Raw genomic sequence first — 26,663 nt, 5'->3', positions numbered from 1 at the left:
GACAAGGTCATTCAGCTATAGCTGTTAAGTCCAACAACTTAGAAGTCATCCTTGATTCGTCTCTCACCCCGCCCCCTACATATCTAATTTATCAGCAATTTCCATCAGCTGTGCATTCAAGCTGTTTCTTCTGCCAGCCATCATCGCATCTTGCCTCACTAGTTTATTTCAGGAACACAAGAACTTAGTCACTTAATCACTGCTATCTCCCAGGCCTGGGATATGATAGACACCCGTGAATATTTGTTAGACCAGTGAAGTAAAACCTTATTAATGCAAACATTCCCCTGATAGAGAATTTGTGATCGTTTAAACATAGGCTACAATGCAAATTAACAACATAACTAAGATAAGGAAGCATTTTAACTATGTAGAACTGTTTACAAACAACATACCTGCTAATTATTTGTATACTCTTTATGATCCCTAAGTATCTCTTTTAAAGGACCTGGTTTACTTGGTTATGCAAAGCCTAGATCATTCCTTGCAACTTATTTCAATACATTTAAATTATATCAAAAACTTAGCCAGGCATGGAGGCGCAGCTACTTGGGGGGTTGAGGTGGGAGGATCACTCGAGCCCAGGAGGCAGAGGCTGTGGTAAACCATGTTCATGACACTGCACTCCAGTGTGGGTGACAAAGTGAGATCCTGTCTAAAACAAAATAAAACAAAAAAACTTAAAAAATAGTATATCCTTGAAAGTAATATAATTGTACTTCTTTAAAAGAAAACAAATTCTACAATTCAAACTTTTGCAGTGATCACATTAGAAAGTAAACCCTATAAATGCCTTAAATTCTTGGTGTCCATAGTCTCTACCTTGCCTAGCATTCCAAAAATCCCTCTTGAGGCTGAGCGCAGTGGCTCACGCCTTTAATCCCAGCACTTTGGGAGGCCAAGGCAGGCAGATCACCTGAGGTCAGGAATTTGAGACCAGCCTGGTCAACACGGGGAAATCCCATCCCTATTGAAAATACAAACATTAGCCGGGCATGATGGCACGCGCCTGTAATCCCCACTACTCGGGAGACTGAGGCAGGAGAATTGCTTGAACCCAAGAGGCGGAAGTTGCAGTGAGCCAAGATTGCACCACTGCCCTCCAGCCTAGGCAACAGAGGCAACAGAGTGACACTCCATCTCAAACAACAACAAAATGCCTCTTGAAACAGTCAAGCCTTTTGACACCGAGGAAATCATCTTAGCTGTGATTGGTTTGGAAAAAAGAGAGGGACACTCTCAGGCAGTTCCCAACACCCTACTAAAACTTTCAACTTTCAGCAACACGTTTCTTCAGTATATATTCAGTGGCCCAAAATGTCATTTTCCCAGACAAACGGCTGCATATCGTTCACTTCTTTGAAGTTTGGTTCAGCTCTCAAAGTACTTCCTGAAGCCTTATCTCAGTTCAGACACAGTGCCGGGGTCAAGGGCTCAAAGATGAGTAAACAATACAAGGTCCCAGTCCTTTAGAATCTTCTTCCATTGAGGGATGATGATATTAGTTATATTAATTACATAGTGATTTAGCCGGGCGCAGTGGCTCATGCCTGCAATCCTAGCATTTTGGGAGGCTGAGGCTGGCGTATCACTCGAGGTCAGGAGTTTGAGACTGCCTAGGCAACATGGTGAGACCTCGTCTCTACTAAAATACAAAAAATTAGCCAGGTGTGGTGGCACACACCTGTAGTCCCAGCTGCTTAGGAGGCTGAGGCAGGAGAATCGCTTGAACCTGGGAGGCGGAGGTTGCAGTGAGCTGAGATGGCCCCATTGCACTCCAGCCTGGGTGACAAAGCGAGACTCTGTCTCCCAAAAAAAAGAAAAAAGAAAAAAAACATATATATATATATACATATATATATATATATATATATATATATATATGGGTTTTATTCACAGGGACAGACTATAGTAAGAGCTAGGGTTGGGGTGCATAATGTATGGGCATGTGTGTACAGGTTGCTAAATAAAATTACAGGAGGCCATTGGTTTAGACTGAGCTCCTGCCCTAGGCCCAACAGACCAAACCAAAATGGAACTATTCATGCTTAAGTTCCACACTACCAAGCCAAAACTGTTCATCTGACCTTCCGAGAAATCAGGAGAAACAGCGATAACAGCCGAATCCTCAAAAAGGCCAGCTTTAGCCAGCATCATAAGGAAGTGTCCCTGCTTTAGCCTTTTCAACGAGATCAAACTCCCCATGCTGGTCAGGAGGGGGCCTGCGCCTGTCAAGAGTCACCGCACACCAGCCTAGGCCACAGAGTGAGACCCCAGCTCTAGTTTAAAACAAAAAAAAATTAAACCCTTTATAAGACCCTTTATAAGGAAAGTAACTCTGAGACGACCCGTCTGCTTTTTGTTCTCTGTTTCCGCTTTCCTCAGCTCTTTTCTGTCTTTAAAGCTAATCTCCTCTGCTCAGCTCCTTGGAACATTCATTTCATTTCGTAGAATAAGGCATTGCATGATTCCAGAACTGCAGATAAAAGCCAACTGGTTTGTTTTCTTTTTGTGTGTGAGAATGAGGTCTCACTATATTGCCCAGGCAGGTCTCGAGCCATCCTCCCACCTCTGCCTCCTAGCTTGGTGTGAGCCACATGGCCTGGCCCAATTGGGATCTTCCTTTTTTTTTTTTTTGAGTCAGAGTCTCGTTCTATTGCCCGGGCTGGAGTGCAGTGGCGTGGTCTTGGCTTACTGCAAACTCTGCCTCCCGGGTTCAAAAGATCCTACTGCCTCAGCCTCCAGAGTACCTGGGACTACAGGTGCATGCCACCACACCAAGCTAATTTTTGTATTTTTAGTAGAGAGGATGTTTCACCATGTTGGCCAGGCTGGTCTTAAACTCCTGTCCTCAAGTGATCCACCTGCCTCAGCCTCCCAAAGTGCTGGGATTACAGGCGTGAGCCACTGTGCCTGGCCCCAATTAGGATCTTTAACTAACTGAACATGTCGTAATTTGGAGTCTCACTCCATCACCCAGGCTGGGGTGCAGTTGTGCAATCTCAGCTCACGGTAACCTCTGCCTCCCAGGTTCAAGCAATTGTGGTGCCTCAGCCTCCCTAGTAGCTAGAACTACAGGCCTTTGCCACCATACCCAGATAATTTTTTTTTTTTTTTTTTTTTTTGAGATAGAGTCTCGCTCTATCGCCCAGGCTGGAGTACAGTGGTGCGATCTCGGCTCACTGCAAGCTCCGCCTGCCGGGTTCAGGCCATTCTCCTACCTCAGCCTCCCGAGTAGCTGGACTACAGGCGCCTGCAATCACGCCTGGCTAATTATTTGTATTTTTAGTAGAGATGAGGTTTCACCATGTTAGCCAGGATGGTCTTGATCTCCTGACCTTGTGATCTGCCTGCCTCGGCCTCCCAAAGTGCTGGGATTACACACATGAGCCACCGCGCCTGGCCATTTTTTTGTATTTTTAGTAGAGACAGGGTTTCACTGTGTTGGCCAGGCTGGTCTCAAACTCCTGGCCTCACGTGATCCGCCCACCTCAACCTCTGGCAGAAGTGTCAGAAACAGAAACAGAGAAGGTGACCTGTGAAACTGATTGAGTTCACAAAGTGGACAAGATAGGAAAAACAAAAAGCACAGTTCATCTGCGTGTGTACACTCAATCATAAACCAAACATCACATGAAAAACCTCATAGGGTTTAGAGAATAACTCTTGTAACTAGAGCTCTGGCCCCTAGCTATCAAAACCACAAAAATTGGCTGGGCGCCGGTGGCTCACGCCTGTAATCCCAGCACTTTGGGAGACCAAGGTGAGTGGATCACGAAGTCAAGAGATCGAGACCATCCTGGCCAACATTGTGAAACCCCATCTCTACTAAGAATACAAAAATTAGCCGGGCGTGGCTGGGTGTGGTGGCTCACGCCTGTAATCCCAGCATTTTGGGAGGCTGAGGTGGGCAGATCACAAGGTCAGGAGTTCAAGACCAGCCTGACCAACATGGGGAAACCCTGTTTCTACTAAAAAATACAAAAATTAGCTGGGTGTGGTAGCGTGCGCCTGTAATCCCAGCTACTCAGGAGGTTGAGGCAGGAGAATCGCTTGAACCCTGGAGGTGGAGGGTTGCAGTGAGCTGAGATTGTGCCACTGCACTCCAGCCTGGGTGACAGAGCAAGACTCCGTCTCAAAAAAAAAAAAAAAAAAAAATAGCCGGGCATAGTACCTACAGTCCCAGCTACTTGGGAGGCTGAGGCAGGAGAATTGCTTGAACCCGGGAGGCAGAGGTTGCAGTGAGCTGAGATCGCGCCACTGTACTCCAGCCTGGGCAACAGTGAGAGACTCTGTCTCAAAAAAAAAAAAAAAATCCCAAAAGTTGAGAAGTTTAAAACCCATCATGACCACAGAATGAGACTTGTGTGCTGATTGAAGAGTCCAACAGTGGCCATCCCAGGTGGGCAACATCAATTTCCAGGATGGCTCCCACCAGATCATCTCCCGCCAACCTTCATCTCTCACCTCTTTTTTCTTTTTTCTTTTTTTTTTTCTTGAGACGGAGTCTCGCGCTGTCACCCAGGCTGGAGTGGTTGGATCTCGGCTCACTGCAAGCTCCGCCTCCCGGGTTTACGCCATTCTTCTGCCTCAGCCTCCCGAGTAGCTGGGACTACAGGTGCCCGCCACCACTCCCGGCTAGTTTTTTTTGTATTTTTTAGTAGAGACGGGGTTTCACCGTGTTAGCCAGGATGGTCTCAATCTCCTGACCTTGTGATCCGCCCGTCTCGGCCTCCCAAAGTGCTGGGATTACAGGCTTGAGCCACCACGCCTGGCCTCTTTTTTCTTTCAGAGAAAAAAAAAAAAAAAAACTTCTAAACAGCCACATTGTTCACAATCATTCAGTGCTTACCCAGCTGCCGAACTTCAATAGAAGAACTAAATAATACAAGATGCTGGGCCTGTTCCAGTCCCCTGAGACCTGACCGTTCCTGCTGGACAGCTCAGATGCCTCATCCACCTGGGGTCAACCCCTGCAAGCTGAAAGAACTTGAGATTTTGTTTACACCGAAACAAAAGAAGGATCTGGGGAGAAACTTTGGCCAGGCAAGAGCTTCAGCCTCCTGCAGCCAGCTGCAGGGATGATGGCCCATGGGGAGATGGCAGACCTCGGAGGAGTCTTTTCTGACTGCAGACACAGTCCAAGCTACCCTGGAGCAGAGTTTCTCAATGGTGGCGCCCTTGGCATTTGGGGCCAAAGGATTCTTTGCTGTGGGAGGCTGTCCTGTATGTCGCAGGATGTTGAGGCAACTAGGGGGGCTTCCACTGGCATCCAGTGGGCAGAAGGCACTTACTGGATGCCAGCAGAAGCCCCCTAGTTGTGACAACCAAAACTGTGTCCAGACAGTGCCAAATGTTCCCCGGGAGGGACATCGCCCCTGGTTGAGAGCCACCGCCCTAGGGGAGAAAGAAGGCACAAAAGCCAGGGAGCACCCCAGTACGAATCAGACACTGAGGAACACAGGGGTGGGGCACGGTGGGGACCAGGAGATGAGGACTGGGTGCCTGTGGTAGCACGGAGACGGGTGGTCACGTGGTTCAGGGAGCTGGAATGCCCTGTGGTGACCCTGCCTGGGGGGGTCCAGGCCAGGCCGTCAAACCAACATGGCAGCCACACCCCCACCATACCCCCCACCCTGACTCAGCTAAAGGGCTCTGCTGCTTTCTGAGTCTCTATGTGCACTACTATGAAAAAGAAAAAGAAGTCGGTGAATCCACACCCACATCAGGAACCTCTAGGAGTTACAGCGGATAATATTTATTGGGTGCTTACTCTGTGCCAAGCACCGTCCCTAGCCCTTTCCATGAATGCTCTCATTTAATCCTCGTGACAACCCCATGCAAGAGGTACTAGTTGAGTATCCCTTATCCCAAATGCGTGGGACTGGAGGTGTTTCTGATTTCAGATTTTTTCAGGTTTTGGAACATTTGCATATACATAATGAGCTATCTTGGTGATAGAACCCAAGTCTAAATAGCAACTTCATCTCTGGCCAGGCACAGTGGCTCACGCCTGTAATCCCAGCACATTTGGGAGGCCGAGGAGGGCAGATCACCTGAGGTCGGGAATTCAAGACCAGCCTAACCAACATGGAGAAACTCTGTCTCTACTAAAAAAAATAAAAAAATACAAAATTAGCCAGGCGTGGTGGTGTATGCCTGTAATCCCAGCTACTCGGGAGACTGAGGCAGAAGAATCACTTGAACCTGGGAGGCGGAGTTTGCAGTAAGCTGAGATCGCACCACTGGACTCCAGCCTGGGCAACAACAGTGAAATTCCATCTCAAAAAAAAAAAAATCATCTGTTTCATATACACCTTATATATACATGAGGTATGTGTATAAGGTAATTTTACACAATTTTTTTTTGTTTGTTTGTTTTTTGAGACAGAGTCTCGCTCTGTCACCCAGGGTGGAGTGCAGTGGCATGATCTTGGCTCACTGCAAGCAATTATCCTGCCTCAGCCTCTGGAGTAGCTGGGACTACAGGCACACACGCCAGGCTAATTTTTGTATTTTTAGTGGAGACGGGGTTTCACCATGTTGACCAGGCTGGGCTTGAACTCCTGACCTCAGGTGATCTGCCTACCTCGGCCTCCCAAAGTGCTGGGATTACAGGTGTGAGCCACCGTGCCTAACCAATTTTATACAATGCTTTAAACATTTGTGCATTAGAGTTTTGACTGTGACCTGTCATATGAGGTCAGGTATAGAATTTTCCATTTGTGGCGTCATGTCAGCACTCAAAAAATTTCAGGTTTTGGGACATTTTGGACTTTGGATTTTTGGATTAGGGATGCTCAACCTGCACTATCACTGTAAATGTGGCAAATGGAGAAGTGAGGTTCAGAGCCCAGTAAAGGCCTGCTTGGGGTCAGGCAGCCCATGGCAGGTGAGGCTGGACATGCCCTGAGGCCTGGGTGTGGGAGACTGGCTGGGATGTGGGTACCCACAGGCACACCTCAGCCCCACACACTGGCAGTTAGGAGAAAGAGAATGGAAGAGAGAAAGGGAGTTGAGAAAAGCAAGAAGAGCATGAATAAATAAAGGGAGAGGTGAGATGGACAGGGAGTGGGTGGAGAGATGGAGGAAGGCCTGTCTCTGGGTGATTTGAGGGCTGCTATGACCACTCGCCCCAGGGTCTGGGTCATCTCTCCTCGGAGCCAGGAGGCTGCCCACGACCCGGGGCTTCCTCAGGAAGAAGCACGCACAGCCCCCTTGTTGAGGCAGAGGGTTGGCTCCAGATCAGTCCTTCTCTGTGCCCACAGGCCCCCTTTCCCACATCTCTGGCCTCCTCGCCTGCACTGACTTCCCGCCGTTACACCACCTGCCCCTAGACCTAGAGTGGGCCCAGCCGCTGCCTCTACTTGGATTGACCACTGCAGCTCTCACCCCTCTGTAGACCGCACAGCCAGACACCCACCTGCCCAGCCCCTCCCCACCACTGGCCTTCCTTTTTCAGCTCCTTGCCCTCCCCTCTGACCCATGGCTCACAGACCCTCCCTGCACGGGCCAGTCCTCATGACTGTCCTTCCACTCTGAGTTCTTAGGCCTCGGTCAACACCCCAGCCCTCAGCAATGCCTGCCAGAAACCAGTCACCTCAATCCCAGGGCCCCACTCTCACCCTTACCCAAACCTCCTCCTTCCCGCCTCTCAGCCCACACTCACTGACTCATCCAGCCCCCGCCATCCCTCTGAAGTCAACCCTCAAAGCCTGTGCCAGGACAGCACAGCCCCCACCCCCTGCCACCATCCTCTCCTGTAAATTCTCAAAGAATGGTCCAGACTCCTACATGAGAACTACCAGGGCCCTTTGCTTAGAATACCATGACAGTGAAATAAGCCAGACACAAAAGAACAAATGCTATGTAACTCCACTTATCTGAGGTACCTACAGTAGTCATATTCACAGAAACAAAGTAGGGCTAGGTGCGGTGACTCTTGCCTGTAATCCCAGCACTTCGAGAGGCGAAGGCAGGTGGATCGCTTGAGGTCAGCAGGTCAAGACCAGCCTGGCCAACATAGTGAAAACCCATCTCTACTAAAAATACAAAAATTAGCCGGCACAGTGGTGCATGCCTGTAACCCAGCTACTCAGGAGGCTGAGGCACAAAAATCGCTTGAACCTCCAATCACTTGGAGGTTGCAGTGAGCCAAGTTCACACCACCGTACTCCACCCTGGGCAACAGAGCAAGACTCCATCTCAAAAAAAAAAAAGGCCAGGCGCGGTGGCTCACGTCTGTAATCCCAACACTTTGGGAGGCCGAGGTGGGTGGATCACAAGGTCAGGAGTTCAAGACCAGCCTGGTCAACATGGTGAAACCCTGTCTCTACCAAAGATACAAAATAATTAGCCGGGCATGGTGGCGGGCACCTGTAATCCCAGTTACTTGAGAAGCTGAGGGAGGAGAATCGCTTGAACCCGGGAGGCGGAGGTTGCAGTGAGCCGAGATTGTGCCACTGTACTGCAGCCTGGGTGAAAGGTCGAGATTCCATCTCAAAAAAAAAAAAAAAAAAGAGCTATATAAAACAATGATGGGAACCAGGCTCAGTGGCTCACGCCTATAATCCCAGCACTTTGGGAGGCTGAGGCTAGAGGACTGCTTGAGCCCAGGAGTTCCAGACCAGCTTGGACAACATGGTGAGACACCCACCTCTACAAAAAAATAAACAAAATTAGCTGGGCATGTGGTGTGTGCCTGTAGTCTCAGCTACTCGGGAGGCTAGGGTGGGAGGATCACTGGAGGCTTGGAGGTTGAGGCTGCAGTGAGCCATGATCACACCACTACACTCCAGCCTGGATGACAGAGTGAGACCCTATCTTAAAAAAAAAAAAAGGTAAGTGAGGTGACAGACATGTTAATTAGCTTGATTTAATCACTGCACATTGTATACATATATCAAATATGTCAATCAAAAATAATAGTAATAATTTATAAATAAAATAATTTAAAAATTAGAAATGCAATGACAAAATCAGAAATCTTGGAAGTGGGGCCCAGAAACCTACATCTTTTTTTTTTTTTGAGATGGAGTCTCACTCTGTTGCCCAGGCTGTGCAGTGGCACAATCTTGACTCACTGCAACCTCCACCTCCCAGGTTCAAGTGATTCCCGTGCCTCAGCCTCCTGAGTAGCTGGGATTACAGGTGTGCACCACCACGCCCAGCTAATTTTTGTGTATTTAGTAGAGACAGGGTTTCACCATGTTAGTCAGGCTGGTCCTCAACTCCTGACCTCATGATCTGCCCTCTGCCTCCTAAAGTGCTGGGATTTCAGGCGTGAGCCACCAGACTTAGCCCTCAGAAACTCACATCTTTAACCAGCTCCTCAGTGATTCTTATACAGCTTAAGTGGAAGAACTGAGAAGTGCTGCTGCTTCTTACCTGCGTAAGCTCAGCCAAATTGCCAAAACTACACAGCCTCAATTTCCCCACCTGCAAATGGACACGACACCTTCCTCACAAGGACCTTGTGAGAGTCACATGAGATAAGGAATATAAAGAGCCGGGGAGTGACAGCTGCTTGACAAAAGTGAGCTGGACATTTAGTCAGTTCATGGACGTCCACTGAGCACCCCATGCAGGGTCCTGGAAATATGAGAGTGAGCAAACAATGTCCCAACATCCCAGTGCTTGCAGACAGTCGGGGGGTCTTCCTTCTCCCACCTTCAGGCCTCTGAAAGCTACCTGCTGGAAAGGAACACCTGACAACAGGTAGGGAGGATCTTGACCTCAGAGGCTGGTGAAGAAGAGTGACCCAGGAGAAGCCACTGCATGGGCAGGGACAGCAACAGAGGCAAGGTGCAGAGGGTCATCAGAGCACTTAAAAGGGGACAGTGGGCCGGGCACGGTGGCTCATCCCCGTAATTCCAACATTTTGGGAGGCCGAGGTGGGCGGATCACCTGAGGTCAGGAGTTCAAGACCAGCCTGACCAACAAGGTGAAATCCTGTCTCTACTAAAAATACAAAAATCAGCCAGGCATGGTGGCAGGCGCCTGTAGTCCCAGCTACTCAGGAGGCTGAAACAGGAGAATTGCTCGAACCCAGGAGTCAGAGGTTGCAGTGAGCCGAGATCATGCCATTGCACTCCAGCCTAGGCAACAGAGCAAGACTCTGTCTCAAAAAAAAAAAAAAAAAAAAAAAGGCGGGGAGAGACCCCTGCAGCCATCAAAATGAGCGAGATCCTGTCTTTTGCGGGAATGTGGATGGAGCTGGAGGCCCTTATCCTCAGCAAACTAACACAGGAACAGAAAACCAAATATGGCATGTTCTCATTTATAAGTGGAAGCTAAATGATGCACACTCATAAACACAAAGAAGGAAGCAACGGACGCTGGGGTCTATTAGGTTGGTGCAAAAGTAACTGCAGTTTGCATTGTTGAAATCTGTGTTTGATATTGGAATATATTCTTAAATAAATGTGGTTATGTTATACATATATATATATTTTTTAGACAGAGTCTCACTCTGTCACCCAGGCTGGAGTACAGTGGCGTGATCTCAGCTCACTGAAAACTCTGCCTTCTGGGCTCAGGTGATTCTCCTGCCTCAGCCTCCCAAGTAGCTGGTATTACAGGCACCTGCCATCACACCCGGCTGATTTTTGTATTTTTAGTACAGACGAGGTTTCACCGTGTTGCCCAGGCTGGTCTCAAGCTCCTGACCTCAGGTGATCCAACTGCCTCAGTCTCCCAAAGTGCTGGGATTATAGGTGTGAGTCACCACACCCGGCTATGTATCATTTGAAGGCACATTTCTCTCCTTCAGTTTTTTTGCTAATGACTTATTACTTGCTGTTTATTTTATGTTTATTTTAGACTATGGAAATTATGTTAGACCAAAAGCAAATTCAAGCTATGTTCTTTTTTTTTTTTTTTTAAGAGACGGAGTCTTGCCTTGTCACCCAGGCTGGAGCGCAGTGGCGCAATCTCGGTTCAGTGCAAGCTCCACCTCCCGGGTTCATGCCATTCTCCTGCCTCAGTCTCCCAAGTAACTGGGACTACAGGCACCTGCCACCACGCCCAGCTAATTTTTTACATTTTTAGTAGAGATGGGATTTCACCATGTTAACCAGGATGATCTCAATCTCCTGACCTTGTGATCTGCCCGCTTCAGCCTCCCAAAGTGCTGGGATTACAGGCGTGAGCCACCGCGCCCGGCCCCAAGGTATTTTCTTATTTGAGTTCAAAATGGGTTGTAAAGCAGCGGAGACAACTGGCAACATCAGTGCATTCGGCCCAGGAACCGCTAATGAACATACAGTGCAGTAGTGGTTCAAGTAGTTCTCGCCGGAGGCTGAGGCAGCCAGATCACCTGAGGTCAGGAGTTCGAGACCAGCCCTTCCAACATGGTGAAACCCCCATCTCTACTAAAAATACAAAAATTAGCTGGGCATGGTGGTGCACAGTTGTAATTCCAGCTACATGGGAGACTGAGGCAGGAGAATCACTTGAACCTGGCAGGCAGAGGTTGTAATGAGCCGAGATTGTGCCACTGCTCTCCACCCTGCCTGGGAGACAGAGCAAGACTCCATCTCAAAATAAAGTTTTGCAAAGGAGACAAGAGCCTTGAAGACAAGGAGCGCAGTGGCGCCAGTCATTAGAAGTTGACAATGACCAATTGAGAGAAATCATCAAAACCGACCCTCTTAAAACTACACGAGAAATTCCCGAAGAACTCTACATGGACATTGGACGGATGTTCAGCATTTGAAGCAAACTGGAAAGCTGAAAAAGCTTGATAAGTGGGTGCCTCATGAGCTGAGCAAAAATTAAAAAACAAAACAAAACATCATTTTGAAATGTCTTCTCTTATTCTACGCAACAACAATGAACCATTTCTCCATCAGGTTGTGACGTGAGACAAAAAGTGGATTTTATACAACAACTGGTGATGACCAGTGGCTGGACCAAGAAGAAGCTCCAAAGTACTTCCCAAAGCCAAGCTTGTACCAAAAGAAGGTCATGGTCACTGGTGGTGATCCACTACAGCTTTCTGAATCCTGGCAAAACCACTACATTTAAGAAATATGTTCAGCAAATTGATGAGATGCACCAAGAACTGCAATGCCCGCAGCCGGCATTGGTCAACAGAAAGTACCCCATTCTTCTCCAAGGCACGCCTGACCGCATGTCACACAACACTTCAAAAGTTCAACAAATTGTACTACGAAGTTTTGCCTCCTCCGCCATATTCACCTGACCTCTCGCTAACCGACTACCACTTCTTCAGGCATCTCCACAGCTTTTTGCAGGGAAAACGCTTCCACAACCAGCAGGATGCAGAAAATGCTTCCTTTCTTTTTTTTTTTTTTTTTTTTTTTGAGACAGAGTCTTGCTCTTCGCCCAGGCTGGAGCGCAGTGGCGTGATATCCGCTCACTGCAAGCTCCACCTCCCGGGTTCATGCCATTCTCCTGCCTCAGCCTCCCGAGTAGCTGGGACTACAGGTGCCCACCACCACGCCCGGCTAGTTTTTTTGTATTTTTAGTAGAGACGGGGTTTCACTGTGTTAGCCAGGATGGTCTCAATCTCCTGACCTCGTGATCCACCCGCCTCGGCCTCCCAAAGTGCTGGGATTACAGGCCTGAGCCACCGCACCTGGCCCAGAAAATGCTTTCTAAGAGTTCGTTGAATCCCGAAGCATGGATTTATATGCTACAGGAATGAAAAACCTTATTTCTCCTTAGCAAAAATGTTTGTAATGGTTCCTATTTTGGTTAATAAAGATGTGTTTGAGCCTAGTTATAATGATTTCAGATGCATGGTCTGAAGCCGCAATTATTTTTGCACCAATACTTGAGGGTGGAGGGTGGGAGGAGAGAAAGAAACAGAAAAGATAACTATTGGGTACTGAACTTAATTCCTGGTGATGAAATAACCTGTGCAACAAATCCCATGACATGAGTGTAGCTATGTAACAAACATTCTCGTGCACCCCCGAACCTAAAATAAAATTATAGGCTGGGCCCCGGGCTCACACCTGTAATCCCAGCACTTTGGGAGGCCGAGGCGGGCAGATTTGAGACCAGCCTGGCCAACATGGTGAAACCCCATCTGTACTAAAAATACAAAAATTCGCCAGGCGTGATGGCCAGAGCCTATAGTCCCAGCTACTTGGGAAGCTGAGGCAGGAGAATCACTTGAACCCGGGAGGCAGAGGTTGCAGTGAGCTGAGATCGCGCCACTGTACTCCAGCCTAGGCAAAAGAGTGAAACTCCATCTCAAAAAAAAAAAAAAAAAAGTTACATAAAGGGGGGAATCCCGGCCAAGCCCTGGGCCAAGGGTTCCAGAGGTGGTGACGGTTGTGCAGAAACCTGGGAGATAATTGGCTTAGGGGATGGGGGGCCTTCCTGGCCAAGGAATAGCATGCGCACAGGTACAGAGGCCTCTGGGACATTTGAGGAAGCGAAAGAAGGCCAGGGCGGTGAGGCCTGGGACCTGTACACCAAGAGCAAAGGGAAGTCAGGTGGACTCAAAATCCTCCCAGGAATTCCTCTCGGCAGGACTCAGTGCTGTCTTTTTTTTTTTTTTTTTGAGACGGAGTCTCGCTCTGTCGCCCAGGCTGGAGTGCAGTGGCCGGATCTCAGCTCACTGCAAGCTCCGCCTCCCAGGTTTACGCCATTCTCCTGCCTCAGCCTCCCGAGTAGCTGGGACTACAGGCGCCCGCCACCTCGCCCGGCTAGTTTTTTGTATTTTTTTTAGTAGAGGCGGGGTTTCACCGGGTTAGCCAGGAAGGATGGTCTCGATCTCCTGACCTCGTGATCCGCCCGTCTCGGCCTCCCAAAGTGCTGGGATTACAGGCTTGAGCCACCGCGCCCGGCTCAGTGCTGTCTTAAGAGCAGAGTCCCTGGCCTCCCATCTCCTCCCCCACTATTCCAGGTGGTTTCTTGGAATGGCCTCTCACCACCACCCGCAGCCCCACCGAGCAGGTCTGGTCAGGTCTGGTCAGCACACATTCGCTTTTCTTCTCAGCCAGGTCCCAGAGCTGGGGCTGAGCCCCTGAGGTCTTTTCACACTGAGACTGGACCCTCCAGCCCCTGACAGGGCTCACCCAGGGCTCCCCAACAAATTCAGGAGAGCACTGATACAAGAATGCCTCTTCTTTGATTTTTTTCTGTCCTTTACTTCTCCCAAATTATCGCCCCTAGCAATGCCTAGGAAAGAGGAAAGTGGGCCGGGCGCCGGTGGCTCACTTCTGTAATCCCAGCACTTTGGGAGGCCAAGGTCGGGGCTTGGAGGTGGAGACTGCTTGAGCCCAGGAGTTCCTGACCAACCTAGGCAACAGGGCAAGACCTCATCTCTGCAACAACAACGACAAAAATTAGCAGGGCATGGTGGCACACACCTGTGGTCCCAGCTACTCAGGAGACTGAGGTGGGAGGATCGCTTGAACCCAGGAGATAGAGGCTGCAGTGAGCCGTGATCATACCACTGCACTCCAGCCTGGGTGACAGGGTGAGACCCTGTCTCAAAAAAAAAAAAAAAAAAAAAAAAAAAAGAGAGAGAGAGAGAAAGGAAAACAGCAAAAGAGGAAAATGTACACCATTAAAAAAAAAATCCCTCCTAGCCCCTTTGGTGACACTGTTTCACTAATGTTTGTTTTAGTTTTTTTGTTTGTTTGTTTGTTTTTGATACAGAGTCTCGCTCTGCTGCCCAAGCTGGAGTACAGTGGTGCAATCTCAGCTCACTACAACCTCTGCCTCCTGGGTTCAAGTGATTCTCCCGCCTCAGCCTCCTGAGTAGTTGGGACTACAGGCGCCCGCCACTGCTCCCAGCTAATTTCTTTTCACTAACATTGGCACAGTTAAGGTGACAGAGTCTATCAACTTCAGCACTTATTATAATAACATAGTAGGACAAATTTTTTAAGAGCTTTGCTTTTCTTATTTTATTATTATTATTATTATTTTGAGACGGAGTTTTCCTCTTGTTGCCCGGGCTGGAGTGCAACAGCATGATCTCAGCTCACGGCAACCTCTGCCTTCCAGGTTCAAGTGATTTTCCTGCCTCAGCCTCCCGAGTAGCTGGGATTACAGGCATGCGCCATCCCCCCACCCCGGCTAATTTTGTATTTTTAATGGAGACAGGGTTTCTCCACATGGTCAGGCTGGTCTTGAACTCCCGACCTCAGGTGATCCGCCTACCTCGGCCTCCCAAAGTACTGGGATTACAGGCGTGAGCCACCGTGCCCAGCTCTTTTTTTTTTTTTAAGAGAGCCATTACTTGGGTAGTCTGGGGTCTGTGGAGTGGTAAAAATACTAGAAAATTACCTAAACATTTTTGTCTTGGGTACAAGGAGGGTGGGAAGTTTGCCAGACTGCTCATAAGCCTTCTATCAAGATGTTTCCCTAAGAACCTGTCACCATGCAGAGGGGAATATCCCATACAAGCAGCAGGCCTCCATCTCCCCAACCAAATGCCTTCCATTCCCTTCTTCTACGATGCATGAAACAGATAAGGCATGAAATCAAAGCTCTCTTTCCAGAACCGGCTCTCCAAGTGGGTGATCCAGGCCTGCATGCAATCTTGTCCTTTGGCCTGTTTAACTGTGAAACTGTTCTTGAAAGTATTCCAAAGTGACTTTAGGGAATATTCATATCTTGACTGTTTTTCACTTCAATAAAAAGTTAAGGCAAGCTTGGCCCATTCCGGGGAGCTGGAATCCAGAGGGGAGGGAGATAAGGTCCCAGTGCTCCTTCTGGCTGGGTTCTGCCGGGTTTATAGGAGGGCCTCACACCCCTCACCCCTGATTTCAAGCAGGAGGGTAGCAGGCAGAGCTTGGGAAGCCTCACCCAGACCCTGCTTCCTGCCAGGAAGGTCAGGGCCCTGCTCCGCTGCATGTGCCCGCTGCTAGGAGCAGGCTGGACCCAGTGGCCAGCTGTCCTGGACAGTGAGAGCCACAGAACCCTCAGCCCTGCCAATCTTGCCTCGGATCCTTTCTAAATCCCTTTAGCAGTTGATGCTTTAGGGGTGGGAGGAAACAAAGCTCAAGGGTTAAATTAAATTTCTGGTTGTGACAGAGTTCACTCCAGGTACATGTATTCAGAGGCCAATCAGGCAAACCTGTGATTAACAGAGAAAGGCCTGACTCTGCCGGGCATGGTGGCTCACGCCTGTAATCCCAGCACTTTGGGAGACCAAGGCGGGTGGATCACAAGGTCAGGAGTTCGAGACCAGCCTGGCCAAGATGGTGAAACCCCAAATCCACTAAAAATACAAAAATTACCCAGGCACGGTGGCGGGCGCCTGTAATCCCAGCAGCTCAGGAGGTTGAGGCAGGAGAATCGCTTGATCCCGGGAGGCAGAGGTTTCAGCAAGCCAAGATCGCGCCACTATACTCTAGCCTGGGCGACAGAGCAAGACTCTGTCTCAAAAAAAAAAAAAGAAGAAAGAAAGAAAGAAAAAAAAGAAAGGCCTGACTCTTTCTCAGTGGTCCTGGACTCGGAAGCCCTGACCTCTGTCCCCAAACAGGGCCTTCCTGCCTGAGCTCTCTGCTATGCAAGGAATTCTGCGTGAAGTTACAAAAAAAAAAAAAAAAAAAATCCTGGATTTGCTGCCTTCTGGTCTGACCAAGTTGGAATGTGCGCGTGAAGAAATGCTCGTTGCCTGGGCAGGGACAGCCATCCACGGGAAAACAGACCTCAGTAAATAATGTCCTCCACCTTCCCGCAAGAGCCCGGAGGCTGCCTCCTGTGAGTAACAGATGAAACCCGAGGCCCTCCTGTAGCTCCTGGGCTGATCCCTCTCCAGAAGGTGACTTGGATGAGAAGGAAGGTGCTATGGGCTTCCCCCCCTTTTTTTTTTTTTTTTTTTTGAGACAGAGTTTCATGCTTGTGGCCCAGGCTGGAGTGCAGTGGCACAATCTCGGCTCACTGCAACCTCCGCCTCCCAGGTTCAAGCAGTTCTCGTGTCTCAACCTCCCAAGTAGCTGGGTTTACAGGTGCCCACCACCACACCTGGCTAATTTTTGTATTTTTTAGTAGAGACGGGGTTTCACCATGTTGGCCAGGCTGATTCTGATCTCCTGACCTCAGGTGATCCACCCACCTCGGCTGCCCAAAGTGCTGGGATTACAGGCGTGAGCCACCACGCCCAGCCTTGGGTTTCCCCTTTCTTTCATTTCCCTTGCACTACCTTACCTGGACCCTCAGGGTCTCCTTCCTGCCTCCATACCTCCCACCCTCAAACCTACCATTGCTACCCAAAAACCTCCCTAGACCTCAGTCTCTAGCAAGTCACCCTTCAATACTCTTTATTTTTTATTTGTTTAATTACTTATTTATTTATTTGGAGACGGAGTCTCACTCTTTCGCCCAGGCTGGAGTGCAGTGGTGCGATCTTGGCTCATTGCAAGTTCCACCTCCTGGGTTCATGCCATTCTCCTGCCTCTCCTGCCTCAGCCTCCCGAGGAGCTGGGACTACAGGCGCCCACCACCGTGCTAGGCTAATTTTTTGTATTTTTAGTAGAGATGGGTTTCACCATGGTCTCGATCTCCTGACCTCGTGATCCGCCCGCCTTGGCCTCCCAAAGTGCTGGGACTATAGATGTGAGCACCGCTCCCGGCTCTTCAATACTCTTTAAAGTCTGAGTTCTTCAACCCTCTGCCTTGATGTTAAGACGTTTTACAATCCGTCTCCACCCTCTTGCCACATCTGCCCCACCATTCCCCAATGCATGCCCTGTGTCAGGTGAGGTCTCTCTCTCTTGCCTGCTGGGTCAGCCACGCTCTCTCCATCCCTGGCCCCTCACTCATGTTGTCTACATGTGGGGGCTCTCCTTCAAGGCCCAGCTCATGTCTCACTTCCTCCATGAAACCTTCATCAAGATGTAGTATTTAGGCTGGGCGCAGTGGCTCACATCTGTAATCCCAGCACTTTGGGAGCCCAAGGCATATTGCCCACTTGAGGCCAGGAGTTCGAGACCATCCTGGCCAACATGGCGAAACCCCATCTCTATTTAAAAATACAAAATTTATTCAGGCGTGGTGGTGCATGCCTGTAGTTCCAGCCACTCGGGAAGCTGAGGCAGGAGAATCATTTGAGCCCAGGTGACAAAGGTAGCAGTGAGCTGAGATCACACTGTACTCCAGCCTGAGTGACAGAGCGAGATTGTCTTAAAAAAAAAAAAAATGTGGTATTTAACAGAAAGGACTCTGGAGCCTGCCTGGGTTCAAATCCTGGCTTTGCCCTTCCGTCTCTCCATGACTTTGGGCAAATTACTTAATCCTTCTGTGCCTCAGATTCCTCCACTGCCAAATGGGAATATAACTGCACCTACTCCAGAGAGCTACTGTGAGGATGAAATGAATGACATCACACAAAGCATTTACACCATACCCTACACATAGAAAGCACCTCAGAGGGCGAGTGCTTACTGTTACCTGAGCGTGCCATCCCTCCCTCGTACTCTTTTCCCCAGAATGTCTCCATCTAGCATGGTAGAGACCACACCTCTCAAGTGCATCTTGTACTGCTCACTGCAATTTCATGTGTAGCAAAGAGGAACAGGAACATTTTATCCGTAACCATAGCATCAATAACAATAGCTTATTCATGAATGTAAAATATTCCTCATTCATAATGTGCAGAATAAGCAGGAGAACTGGCCCTGCTTCCTCCTGGTATTGTTTAACCCCCAAGAGGCCTAGGACGAAAAAGATAGGGCAAACTATCAGGGGCACAAAGACACAAAAATGTCCACAGGATGGTCATTTGAACACCAAAAGGACAATCATTTGAACGACATGGTTTCACACCAAGAAGCACTGCCTGGAGAGTGACCGGGTCAGAGGTGGGAAACTCCACCAGCATGTGTTCCTCCTGGAAATGAACAACACCCAAGCGACAGGAGACCCGAAGGCCCAGGGCCCAAGGGCCACTATACGGCAATAGCATTGGCGTAGCTGCAGGCCTTCTGCTTTACCAGAAGAATGCTGTGGTTCATGAACCAATCAGTTCAGAGCTCAGGATGATATGGGAGTCAGGGGTCACTCAGCCTTTTCGGGCCCCCATTCCTTCAGCTTTAATGTGAAGAGAATTGGTGGAAACAGAGGATCACTAACAAATCATCCGGTTCTGAAATTCTGTCCTGTGCCAAAATGATCTACACAACACTCTCTACATAGATCAAGCATAAAGCAGTGTTCAAAGGAAGGGATGGCTGGGTGCAATGGCTCACACCCATAATCCCAGTGCTTTGGGAGGCTGAGGCAGGAGGATCACTTGAGACCAGGAGTTCAAGACCAGTCTGAAAAACATAATGAAACCCCATCTGTACAAAAAAAAAAAAAAAAAATTTAATTAGCTGCTCATGGTAGCGCACACCGGTAGTCTTAGCTACTCTGGAGGCTGAGGCAGGAGGATCACTTGAGACCAAGAGTTCAAGACCAGTCTGAAAAACATAATGAAACCCCATCTGTACCAAAAAAAAAAAAAAAAAATTTAGTTGGCTGCTCATGGTAGTGCACACCGGTAGTCTTAGCTACTCTGGAGGCTGAGGCAGGAGGATCACTTGAGCCCAGGAGTTGGAAGCTGCAGTGAGCTATGATCATGCCACCACACTACAGCCTGGGTGACAGAGCAAGACCCTGTCTCTAAATAAATAAATAAATAACAAAAGTGAGGCCCTAGGTCAGGGGAAGGAGGGCTTGCTACTTTACGTAAGATGTCAGAGAAGATCTCTCGTGAGGTGCCATTATAAGGGGAAAAGTTTGTCAAGGGGAAGAACATTCCAGGTATAGTTCACAGCAAATACAAAAACCCTGGCATGGAAGCTTGGCTGCCAGATCAAGGAACAGCAAGGAGGCCCTTGTGGCCAGAGCTCCATGAGGGAGGAAAAGATGGGGTCAGAAGAACAGTGAGGTCCAGGTGGTACGGAAGCCTTGACACCACCGCAAGCACTTAAGCATGCTTCCAAGTGAGATGGGGAGCCATGGAAGGTCATGAGTGAGGCATGGCAATACTTGACTTAGGTTTCTTTTTCTTTTTCCTTTTTTTTTTTTTTTCTTTTTTTGAGACAGAGTTTCGCTCTTGTTGCCCAGATTAGAGTGCAATGGCGCGATCTCAGCTCACCGCAACCTCCGCCTCCGAGGTTCAAGTGATTCTCCTGTCTCAGCCTCCTGAGTAACTGGGATTCAGGCTTGAGCCACCACGCCCAGCTAATTTTGTATTTTTAGTAGAGACAGGGTTTCTCCATGTTGGTCAAGCTGGTCTCAAACTCCCGACCTCAGGTGATCTGCCTGCCTCGGCCTCCCAAAGTGCTGGGATTACAGGCGTGAGCCACCGCACCTGGCCTTTGACTTAGGTTTCAAAAAGATTAATTGGCTGGGAGCAGTGGCTCACATCTGTAATCCCAGCACTTTGAGAGGCCAAGGTGGGAGGACCACTTGAACCCAGGAATTCAAGATCAGTCTGGGCACCATAGTGAGACCCCGCCTCATTACAAATAATTTTAAAAATTAGTCATGCATGGTGGTGTGTGCCTGTACTCCTGAGCGCTTGCGCCCAGGAGTCTGAGGCTGCAGTGAGCCGTAATCCCACCACTATACTCCAGCCTGGGTGACAGAGTGAGACCCTGTCTCAAAAATGAAACAAAACGAAAAGGATCAATCTTGTTGCTGTGCTAAGAGACAAAAAGAATCTAAGGAAGACAAGTTAGGAAACAATGACTGTAATCCAGATGAGAGATGCGGTGGCTTAGATCAGGGTGGTGGCAGTGGAGATGAGGAGAAGTGGCTAGATTAAGGACACAGAAGAGGGACCTGATAGGAATTGCTAATGGTGAGACTATCTGATGTAAAAGAGTAAGAGGAGGCTGGGCGCGGTGGCTCACGCCTGTAATCCCAGCACTTTGGGAGGCTGAGGCAGGTGGATCACAAGGTCAGGATATCGAGACCATTCTGGCTAACACGGTGAAACCCCGTCTCTACTAAAAATACAAAAAATTAACTGGGCATGGTGGCAGACGCCTGTAGTCCCAGCTACTTGGGAGGCTGAGGCAGGAGAATCGCTCAAACCCGGGAGGCAGAGGTTACAGTGAGCTGAGATTGCACCACTGCACTCCAGCCCAGGCAACAGAGCAAGACTCCGTCTCAAAAAAAAAGAAAAAAGAATAAGAGAAGGCCGGGAGCGGTGGCTCATGCCCATAATCTCAGCATTTTGGGAGGCCGAGGCGGGTGGACCACCTGAGGTCGGGAGTTAGAGACCAGCCTGGCCAACGTGGTGAAACCCTCATCTCTGCTAAAAATCACAAAAAAATTAGCGAGGCGTGGTGACACACGCCTGCAGTCCCAACTACTCAGGAGGCTGAGGCAGGGGAATCACTTGAACCCGGGAGGTGGAGGTTGCAGTGAACCAAGACTGCACCACTGCACTCCAGCCTAGGCGACAATGCAATAATTTGTCTCAAAAAAAAAAAAAAGAAATGAGATGAAATTCTGACACACGATAAAACATAAATGAACTCTGAAAGTGAAGTAAGCCAGACACAAAAGGACAAATACTGTGTAATTCCACTGACTTGAGGTACCTAGAGTAGTCAAATTCATACAGTCAGAAAGTAGCAGCTAGGTACGGTGGCTTATGCCTGTAATCCCAGAACTTTGGGAGGCTGAGGTGGGTGGATCACAAGGTCAGGAGTTAGAGACCAGCCTGACCAACATGGAGGAACCCCGTGTCTACTAAAAAGACAAAATTAGCCAGGCATGGGGGCGCATGCCTGTAATCCCAGCTACTTGGGAGGCTGAGGCAGGAGATTCGCTTAAACCTGGGAGGCGGAGGTTGCAGTGAGCCGAGATTGCCCCACTGCACTCCAGCCTGGGCAACAAGAGTGAAACTCTGAAACTACGTCAAAAAAAAAGGAAGGAAGGAGGGAGGGAGGGAGGGAAGGAAGGAAGGAAGGAAGGAAGGGAGGGAGGGAGGGAAAGAAAGAAGCACGGTGGTTGCCAGGGACTAGAGAGTTACTGTTGAATGGCTACAGCGTTTCAATTAGGGAAGATGAAAAGTTCTGGAGCTGCACAGTGGATGGAGATGGTTGCACAGTGATGTGAACGTACTCTAGACCACTGAGCTGTACACCTAAAAATGGTTAAAATGGTCAATTTTATGTTATGTCTATTTTACCGCCAGTTTTTTTCTTTTCCTTTAAATCGATGGAGAACTCACAGATTGGTCCACTGGCAAGGGTCCTATAAGGTTTCAGAGATTTATAAACACAAGCGCAAATGAAAAATTACCCTAGAGTTTTCCCATGGTTAGCTGTGGGTTCAGGAATCTCTTCCCCCATCCCACCAAGAGGGCTTCAGCACGGGGAGAGAGGGTTCACGGAGTGAGGAGCGGCAGATTCCAAACAGAAGCCTATTCCAGACCAAAGAGCATCATGAAAGAGGACAGGACTGAAGTAAGATGTCCAGAGAAGCAAAATGAGCTAAGGGGTTTGAAACAACGGAACAGAAACATTGTGGATCACCAGTGGTGCGGGACGTCTGGTGACAGCTTAGATGACCAGTCCAGTGTGAAGCTGATAAAGGGGCAAACAACCGCTAACGTTTATTAAGCACTTACTGTATGTCAGGCACCACTATAAGCACTGCGCAGGTACTAACTCGCTTAATCTTCACAACCACAACTAGGGGATGTTATCATCCTAATCTCACAGATGAAGGAAAAACTGGAACATGCCCCAAGGTAGAGTAGCAGAGACAGGATTTGAACCCAGGCAGTCCAGTTTCCGAGCTGAGCTAACCACGAGGGTACGTGACTCAAGGCAGGACCGTATGACGCTCAACACCATGAGTTTATAGGTTTCCATTTGTAGTTTCAACTCTCCAGCACCTCACCCCACAAAATCTCCTTGAACGTTTAAGACACAGCATAAACGTCTTTTTTTTTTTTTTTTGGAGACCAAGTTTCACTCTTGTTGCCCAGGCTGGAGTGTAATGGCACGATCTTGGCTCACTGCAACCTCCGCCTCCCAGGTTCAAACGATTCTCCTGCCTCGGCCTCCCGAGTAGCTGGGATTACAGGCATGCGCCACCATGCCTGGCTAATTTTGTATTTTTAGTAGAGACGGGGTTTCTCCATGTTGGTCAGGCTGGTCTCGAACTCCTGACCTCAGGTGATCTGCCCGCCTCAGCCTCCCAAAGTGCTGGGATTACAGGCGTGAGCCACGGTGCCCTGACTTTTTTTTTTTAAAGTCTCCGATCTTGGCTCACTGCAACCCCCCCTTCCCGGGTTCAAGCGATTCACCCGCCTCAGCCTCCCATGATGTCTTGATTCAAAAGCTCTGCTGCTCTGAACTGCGCAGACTTGTCTCCAAGTCCAGCAACACTTCTCTGATTTTCTGCTTATTTACCAAAATGACCCTGTAAGCAGCTGACTGAAGTGTTACCGTGAGAAAACCATGTAATGTTCAAACGGGTTTTTGGATATTAAAAGACACGGCAGTATCCCCTTGAGAAGTCGACTTAGAGAAAGCGGGAGGCTCACAGCAGGGGCAGGAAAGGGTTGTTCCTCACATGCCCATGAAGTAATGTTTACACAAGACTCCAGCTTCAAAGTCCATGAAAGTGGGGGACACGCAAGTTGGTTTCTAAGGAAACATCCATGATCAGGGGAAGGAGGCGTCTCTGGCAAGGAGAACTATAATCTTTCTCCAGTACTTTAAACCAAGGCATGAGAAGATGAAAAGCCATGGAAGTTCCTCTAAGTTCCCTGTGACTGGCTGCTTTAATTCTGCCACCCTCCCTGCCTGGCTCTGCAAAGGTGCTCAGTAAATAAACATTCATGGAATGAACAGTCATCATGTACTCAGCGTACAAGTCCTTTGAGAAAAGGGGTCAAATCCCAATTCCCTTGAAATCCCGAGACATTTAATTTAATCAATGTTGAAGTAAAGTGTACAAGAAAAAAGTGCTGCATTTGGCAACACAAACACCAGAACCCAATCCCCAAAGAGCAAGAGAGAAATGGCCACCATGTAAGCGCTGGGAAGCCAGCCAGCGGTGCTTGCCATCATCTGTCTAGCTTTTTTCCTTTTTTTTTTTTTTGAGATGGAGTTTCGCTCATATTGCCCAGGCTGGAGTGCAATGGCGCAATCTCAGTTCACTGCAGCCTCCACCCTTTGGGTTCAGGCAATTCTCCTGCCTCAGCCTCCCGATTAGCTGGGATTACAGGTGCCCACCATGCCCAGCTAATTTTTTTTTTTTTTTGTATTTTCGGTAGAGACAGAGTTTTGCTATGTTGGTCAGGCTGGTCTTGAACTCCTGGCCTCAGGTGATCCACCCGCCTTGGCCTCCCAAGGTGCTGGGATCATAGGCATGAGCCACAGTGCCCAACCCATCTGTCTAGTTTATATTCCAGACAGACTGTGCTGGAGATCCTCCTGGGCCCTTCTGAGTGTGAAGTCTAGTGGAGGCCCAGCACCATGGGAGCCAAAACAGGGATGCCTGGGCACCATGGGAAAGCACAGAGAAGGGGCCCTGAGCCCAGACTTGGAGGCTCAGATGGGCCTGGATTGGTGGTTCAAAGGCCCAGGAATACAGGGGACTAAGGGGTGTGGAAGAGCACAATAAAGACACAGGAGCGGCCCGGCGCAGTGACTCACGCCTGTAATCCCAGCACTTTGGAAGGCCGAGGCAGGCAGATCACAAGGTCAGGAGTTCAAGACCAGCCTGGCCAATATGGTGAACCCTCATCTCTACTAAAAATACAAAAAAATTAGCTGGGCATGGTGGTACATGCCTGTAATCCCAACTACTCGGGAGGCTGAGGCAGGAGAATTGCTTGAACCCGGGAGGTGGGGATTGCAGTGAGTTGATATCATGCCACTGCATTGCAGCCTGGGTGACAGAGTGAGACTCCATCTCAAAAAAAAAGACATAGGAGCATGGACCAGCATCATGGATGTGGGGACCAGCACTAGGCTGTGGCTGGAGTGAAAAGCCCACATGGGAAGTAGTAGGGGCTGAGCTGAGGACTGGGCCATGGCAGCCTTGGGTGCTGAGCTAAGGATGAGAACTTTACCCCAAGAGCCACAAGCAGCTACTGAAGAATTTCAAGGAGGGGAGTAACATGATTTGATTCTTTTATTTTAAACTAACCACTATTTAAGCTCACTCTATCCATGGAGGAAAAGACCTAAGATAGGCAGACATTTAGGAGGCGACTGTAGCAAAGTAATACAAACCAAAGACATTGGAAATGTTAAGAAGGTGGGTGACTGGTGTGGGCCAGATGGTTAGCAGAGCTGACCAGAGACGGTGGGGAGGGGGATGGAGAGACAGGGAGAGGGGAAGTGGAGGGGAGCCCAGATGTGCAGCCCCGGAGCTCGGAAGAGAAGCAGGCCTGAGAGCCACAGAGCCCCAAGAGGCTACCCGGAGAGAGAGTCCCGAGTGAGAAAAAAAAACCCATGACAGGTCCTTGGGAAATTCTGCCGCTTTTGAGGTTATGGGAAAAGGGGAGCCCATAAAGGGCCTAGGAAGGGAGGGCAAAGTCATCCTAACCAAACAGACATCAACACGGAGATATCACCAAGCAGGGGGGCAGGGTGTTTCAAGGAAGGAGAGGGCACAGCACTGAGTGTCCAGAGAGTTCCCTGGGCACTCCTATCAATGAAGTGGAGTCAGCAAGAGCAGTATTGAGTGGCAGGGTGGAAGCCTGGGGACAGGGAATAGGGGGACTGGAGTGAAGAGAAGATGAGGAAGAGGTGACAGGAATGGAACATGCAACGCTTTCCAGTTGGCTCTCAAAGAATAGCACCACAGCAAGAGGGGTTCTGACTTGAGGGAGGCTTTCCTTCTTTTTTTGAGACGGAGTCTCGCTCTGTCACCCAGGCTGGAGTGCAGTGGCCCGATCTCAGCTCACTGCAACCTCTGCCTCCCAGGTTTAAGCGATTCTTCTGCCTCAGCCTCTCAAGTAGCTAGGATTAGAGGCGTGCACCACCACGCCCGGCTAATTTTGTATTTTTAGTACAGACAGGGTTTCACCATATTGGCCAGGCTGGTCTCGAACTCCTGACCTTGTGATCTGCCCACCTCAGCCTCCCAAAGTGCTGAGATTATAGGCGTGAGCCACTGTACCAGGCTGGGAGGCTTTCTTTAAAGGAAGTGGAGTATGTGCCTGTTTATTTGCTGAAGGGACATTCACCCCAGGCTATGGGTGGAATACTGGGCAGGGAAGAGATGAGAAGAGAAAATGGGGCTCAGATGGTGGAAGGAGTGTCCACAGGAGTGGATGGAAGGAAGCGGAGCTCCCTTTGCCCAGTGACAGGGCAGTCAGTCCTCTCCAACTGACATTGCCATGTGGGAATGCGGGCTCAGTGAACATGACAAAATGTTGAGAGGCCACACATTCCATATTTTCATTTATTGTTTTGTTTTGTTTTTCTGAGACGGTATCTCACTCTTTTGCCCAGGCTGGAGTGCAGTGGTGCAATCTCGACTGATGGCAACCTCCGCCTCCCAGGTTCAAGCGATTATCCTGCCTCAGCCTCCCGAGTAGCTGGGATTACAGGTGCCTGCCACCATGCCCAGCTAATTTTTGTATTTCTAGTAGAGACAGGGTTTCACCACATTGGCTAGGCTGGTCTCAAACTCCTGACCTCAAGTGATCTGCCTGCCTCGGCCTCCCAAAGAGCTGGATTACAGGTATGAGCCACCATGCC

At 49.1% G+C, this 26,663-nt stretch overlaps 1 protein-coding gene across 1 annotated transcript in view; it reads right to left on the bottom strand.

The window, feature by feature from the left end:
- The window catches only part of AHNAK (AHNAK nucleoprotein), a 111,931-nt gene that overhangs the window by 30,819 nt on the left and 54,449 nt on the right, over positions 1–26,663 (bottom strand). The gene's annotated exons all lie outside the window — the stretch shown is intronic.

This window comes from Chlorocebus sabaeus, chromosome 1 (genome assembly GCF_047675955.1).
Source record: "Chlorocebus sabaeus isolate Y175 chromosome 1, mChlSab1.0.hap1, whole genome shotgun sequence".
NCBI classification, from domain to species: domain Eukaryota; kingdom Metazoa; phylum Chordata; class Mammalia; order Primates; family Cercopithecidae; genus Chlorocebus; species Chlorocebus sabaeus.
The sequence above is the reverse complement of the archived record's forward strand: the minus strand, read 5'-3'. Positions and strand labels throughout refer to the sequence as shown.